Source organism: Vombatus ursinus, unplaced genomic scaffold (assembly GCF_900497805.2).
Source record: "Vombatus ursinus unplaced genomic scaffold, bare-nosed wombat genome assembly UNPS02014798.1, whole genome shotgun sequence".
Classification (NCBI taxonomy): domain Eukaryota; kingdom Metazoa; phylum Chordata; class Mammalia; order Diprotodontia; family Vombatidae; genus Vombatus; species Vombatus ursinus.
Genome location: NW_020954576.1, coordinates 44,931,058 through 44,937,481, shown reverse-complemented (window position 1 = coordinate 44,937,481; position 6,424 = coordinate 44,931,058).

The window sequence follows — 6,424 nt, the reverse complement described above, 5'->3', positions numbered from 1 at the left end:
ATTTCTTCCAGCACAATAGTATTCCATCACCATATATAACTGCTTGTTGAGCCATTCCCCAGGTGATGGTCATGACCTCAATTTTCAATTCTTTGCCACAACAAAAAAAGCTTCTATACATATGTTTGTACATATATGTCCTTTTCCTTTTTCTTAGGTCTCTTTGGGACACAGACTTAGAAGTGGTATTGCTGAGTCAAAGAGCATCCATTTTTATAGCCCTTTGGATATAGCTCCAAATTGTTCTCCAGAATGGTTGGACTAGTTTGTACTTCTACCAACAGGACATTAGCGTCTCAATTTTTCCACAATCCCTCCAGCATTTGTTATTTTCCTTTTCTGTTATGTTAGCCAATCTGATACATGTAAGGTAATTATCTCAAAGTTGTTTTAATTTGCATTTCTCTAATCAGTAGTGATTTAGAGCATTTTTTATGTGACTATTGATAGCTTTGCTTTCTTCTTCTGAAAACTGCCTGTTCATATCCTTTGACTATCAACTGGGAAATGGCTCTGATTTTCATGAATTTGGATCAGTTCCCTGTAAATTTGAAAAATGAGGCCTTTATCAGAGAAACTTGCCATAAAATTTTTTTCCTGGTCTAATTTTGGCTGCATTAGTTTTGTTTGTGCAAAACCTTTTAAATTTCATGTTATCAAAATGATTTTTTTAACTTTCGGTAATCCTTTCTTTCTCTTGTTAAATTATAAACTCTTCCCTTATCTGTAGACTTGCTGTGTACATTTTTCCATGCTCCACTGATCTACTTATGATATCACACTTTCCCTGTAATTCTTTTATCCATTTTGACTTTATCTTGGTATGTGGTGTGAGACGTTGATCTTTGCCTAGTTTCTGCCAATTTGCTTTGCAATGATCCCAGAAATTTGTGTCAAATGTTAAATTCTTACCCCTAAAGACTGGATTTTTGGTTCATCAAATACTCGATTACTATGGTCATTTAGTACAGTGTAATGTATATTTAATTGATTCTACTCATCCGCCACTCTTTTCTTAGCCAGTACCTGATTATTTTGATGCTTACTGCTTTGTAATATAGTTTAAAATCTGGAACTGCTAGGCTGCTTTCCTTTGCATTTTTCCTATTGATTCCCTTGATATTTTTTACTTTTTGTTCTTGCAGATGAATTTTTACTATTTTACTATTTTTTTCTAGCACTATAAAATAACTCTTTGGTAGTTTGATTAATATGACACTGAATAAGTAAATTAACTTGGGTAGAATTGTCATTTTTATCAAACTAGTGAAACCTTCCCATGATCAATTAATATTTCTCCAATTGTTTAGATCTGTCTTTATTTCTGTGAAAAAGTGTTTTGTAATTGTGTTCATAATGTCACTGAATTTGTCTTGACAGGTAGACTCCCAAGTGTTTTATATTTTCTGCTGTTATTTTAAATGGAATTTTTCTTTCTATTCTTCCTGCTGGGTTTTGTTGGTAGTATATAGAAATGTTCATGAGTTATGTGGATTTATTTTATAACCTATAACTTTCCTGAAGTTGTTAATTGTTTCAACTAGTTTTTAAATTGCTTCTTTAGAGTTCTCTAAGTATGCCATCATATCACATGCAAAGAGTGATAGTTTTGTTTCCTCATTGCCTATTTTTATTCCTTCAGTTTCTTTTTCTTGTCTTCCTGCTATAGCTAGTATTTCTAGTACAATATTGAATAATAGTGGCGATAATGGACATTCTTGTTTTGCTCCTGATCTTATTGGAAAGGTTTCAAATTTATTCCCCTCATAGATAATGCTTGTTCTTGGTTATAGATAGATACTACTTATCATTTTCAGAAGGGTTCCATTGATTCCTATGCTTCCTAGTGTTTTTTTTTTTAATAGGAATAAATGTTATATTGTGTCAGAGGCTATTTTATGCATCTATGGGTATAGTCACATGGATTTTGTTGTTTTTGTTATTGATATGGTCAATTACATTGATGGTTTTCCTAATATTGAACCATCCCTTAATTCCTGGCATAAATCTCACCTGGTGAAAGTATATGATCTTTGTGATACATTGCTGTAATCACCTTGATAGTACTTTATTTTACAATTTTGTATTGATATTCATTAAAGAAATTAGTCTATGGTTTTCTTTCTCTGTTTTTACTCTCCCTGGTTTAGGCATCAAAACTATATTTGTGTCACAATAGAAATTTGGTAAGACTCCCTCTTTACCTATTTTTTCAAGTAGTTTATGTAGTATTAGGATTAATTGTTCTTTAAATGTTTCATAGAATTCACTTGTAAATCCATCTGGTCCTAAGAATTTTTTCTTAGGCAGCTCATTGATAGCTTACTCAGTTTCTTTTTTTCTATGATAGAATTATTTAAGTATTTTATTTCCTGTTTTGTTAATTTGAGCAATTTGTATTTCTGTAAATATTTATCCATTTTACTTAGACTGTCAGCTTTACTGGCACATAATTGGGCAAAATAATTCATAATAATTGCTTTAATTTTATCATTACTGGTGGTGCATTCACTCTTTTCATTTTTCATACTGGCAATTTGCTTTTCTTCTTTTCTTCTTTTTCTTTTTTGGTTTTCTTCTTTTTTAAAAATCAAATCAACCAGTGATTTATCTATTTTTTTAATTTTACATAAAATTAGGCCCTAGATTTATTTATTAGTTCAATGGTCTTTTTACTTTCAATTTTATTAACCTCTCCTTTGATTTTTAGGATTTCCATTCTGGTGTTTAATTGGGAATTTTTAATTTGTTCCCTTAGTTTTTTTGGTTGCATGCCCAATTCATTGATCTGTTCTTTCCCTCATTTATTGATGTACTTATTTAGAGATATAAAATTTCTCAAGTACTACTTTGGCTGCATCCCCCAAAATTTGGAATGTTGTCTTATTGTTGTCATTCTCTTTAGTGAAATTATTGTTTCTATGATTTGTTCTTTGACCCATTCATTCTTTAGGATTAATATTGTTTTATTGCCTATTTCTTCCTGTAATTCATTAACTTTACCTTTAAGAATTTGAATGCTGTGCCATTTGATGCACATATGTTTATACTGATATTGTTTCATTGTATATAGTTCCTTTTTAGTAATATGTAATTTCCCTGCTTATCTCTCTTAGTTAGGTCTATTTTTGCTTTTGCTTTGTCTAAGGACAAAGCCTTTTTTATTTCATTTTGTTTTCATTTTATTTCATCTGATGCAGATTCTGCCCTAATCCCTTATTTTAACTGTGTATGTGTCTCTCTCCTATCCATTTTTTACATTGTTCCAACATAATACACTCACTCCCACACCCCACTTTTTATGTATAATCCCTCTAAGTGTCCTAATAATGATAAAGTTCTTAGAAGATACATGTATCATTTTTCCATACAGAAAGGTACACAGCTTAAACTTATTGAGTACCTTATGATTTCTCTTTCTTGTTTACCTTTCTATGCTTCTCTTGAGTCTTGTATTTCAAAGTCAAATTTTCTATTCAGCTGTAGCCTTTTCATCAGGAATGGTTGAAAGTCCTCTATTTCATTAAATATTCATTTATTCCCTTAAAGGATTATACTTCATTTGGCTGGGGTAGGTTATTCTTGGTTGTAATCCCAACTCTTTTGCCTCCTGTAATATCCAAATATTCCAAGCCCTGTACTCCTTTTATAGGGTAGCAGCTAAACCTGGGATCTGGACTGTGATTCCACAGTATTTGAGTGATTTCTTTCTGGTTGCTTGAAGTATTTTCTCTTTGGCCTGGGAGCTCTGGAATTTCAGGTGGTAATCGATGGATTCTTTCGATTTCCATTTTACCCTCTGGTTTGAGAATATTGGGGCAGTTTTCCTTGACAATTTCTTGAAATATGATGCCTAAGCTTTTTCTTTGATCATGGATTTTAGGTAACCTAGTTATTTTAAAATTAGCTTCCTTGATCTATTTTCCAGGTCAGTTTTTTTTTCCGATGAGAAATTTCACATTTTCTTCTATCTTTTCATTCTTTTGACTTTGATTGTTTCTTGTTATTTGACAGTATTAGCTTCTCCTTGCTCAATTCTATTTTTTAAGGAATTATTTTCTTCAGTGCTAGTGTACCTCTTTTTCCATTTGACTACTTCATAAGGAGTTCTGCTTCATAAGGATTTTTCCATGAGTGAATTTTTGTATCTCTCTTTCCATTTTTCTAATTCTGCTTTTTAAGGTGTTATTTTCTCAGTGTTGTTGGTGCCTCTTTTACCAAGCTGTTAATCACCTTTTCATAATTTTTTTCTTTGCTTTCATTTATTTAACTAATTTTTCTCTACCACTCTGATTTCAGAAATAATTTTTTAACTCTTTCAAGAATTCTTGTTGTATTTTTGTTCAATTCACATTTTTTGGAGGTTTTGCTTGTAGCTGTTTTGACTTCAGTATCTTCTGAGTCTGTTTCGTGATCTTCCCTGTTACCATATTAGCTTTTTATAGTCATGTTCTTTTTGTTGTTGATGTTTGTTCATTTTCCCATCCTATTTCTTGATTAGGAATATTATGTTAGTGTTGGACTCTGTTGCTGTTATGGGGTAGTGTCTCTAGCATCTGGCTTTTTCACACTGCTGTTTTCAGAGCTAGTTCTGGTGGTTTGGAAGTTTTTGGTGCTTCCAAGGTAGTGTGATCTGGGCAGAGGTATGGTCATTGGTCTCCTGGTCTGCACTCTAATCCTTACCCAAGAAAGGCTCATTGATCCTTTGGGATTGCAATTGATATTGCCCCTTAAGACTTCCATTCTCTCTTTACTGAAAGTTCTTCTCTCTACCCTTGAGCTATGACCCAATAGTGGGTATAGGCAATGGAATTGTCAAACAGCATCTGGTTCTGCATCCAGTGCTAGTATAGGGGTCTGCTATAATCTCTTTCTGATAAGTAGTCAGGTCCCCTTACAATCTCTGAGTTGAGAACTTCAGAAGCTAGAACTGCTTCTGTCTCCACCATCTAGTCCCACCACTGGTGTTTTATCCATGTGGGCTCCAGAGCAGCCTCCTCTCCCATGCCACAGATCTCTCTTTCTGACCTTCTATGTTGTGTTAGGTTGGAAGGATGTCTCACTTTCTCCTTTTGTTGGCTCTGCCATTCCAAAATTCAAAGATGTTATTTTAAATTTGTTTGGTGGGGAATGTTACAAATGCTCTGCTGAGTACTTCTCTATTCTGCAGTCTTAGCTATGATCTGCAATCTTACCTTAAGGCTGGGTGATTAGAGGAGGGAGAAAAATGTAGATCCATAACCCCATGGGTTAGTGGCAGAAAAAAAAACCAACTCCTGGAAACTTGGGTTAATAGCAAAGAGTGCTTCCTGGTTAATAGAAAAAAGCTCAGTAAAATGTTGTTTGGAGGAGTGTGTGTGTGCTCATGTGCTCAAGTATCACAGAAAGGAGGAAGCATTTTTTTAAGGGAAAAGATGACAGAGACAGGGAATCTGGAAGGCAAGACCAAGATAATGAGAGAGATGGATGAGGAAAGAGGGAAAGATAGAGAAGAAAAAGGAAGAAAAGAGTGAAAAGAAGAAGGAAAGAAAGGGTGCATTAGCATACACAATGAAACCTAACCATCTTTCTGAGCCCACTTTCAGCCCTACATTTTCCCAAAAGCCTTCCTTGACCACTCCAGTATGGCTTCCAATAGAGCTTATTATCTATACCATTCATTTCAGAATGACTAAACTGCTTTGATTTATTTCTTAATTATCTCATGTGAGCATATTTCCCCCTCAGGCAAAGTTGTAGATCCTCAGGGACCCCTTAGCAGGGGATACTTTTTTGCTTCTTTCTCAGACTGTAGACTGAAACTTTACTCATAGAAAGGGTTCAATAAATATTTGAGAACTGATTTAGCGATAACAGTCTCAGCCTGATTGCAAGTTTCAGTATATTAGTGCTCTGTCTGACATCATCAAGTGGTTTCCCCAGTAGAATGTAAGTTTCCTAAAGGCATAGGCTGTGTTCCAATTTGTTGTTGCATCTCCAGCACCTTTTAAAAAACCAGATCTGTTATTTTATTGGTATAGGGAACTTCCAGGGAGGACACTCTCTTTATTAATGCCTATGTTCACTTGATTGGCACTTTATAACCTTAGAAAGTTGTTTGGGTACACTGAGAGATTGCGACTTGCCCAGGGTCACACATCAGAGATTTAAATCTAGGTCATCCTGACTCAGAGGCTACTCTCTATTGACTGCTCCATGCTTTCTCTTGCCTTGCACGTAGTAGATGTTTCTAAACGTTAGTTGGAATAGAATGGGTTGGCTCTGTGAAAACATACATTTAGCTAATGTATAACTACCCAAATAATTTTCTGTGGGCACAAGTCTCATCATGACATTTCTCCAGTCAAGAATCTTCAATAGCTCCCTCTTATCCATGGGATAAAATTCAAATTCCCGAGCCTGACACATAAGACTCTCCATAATT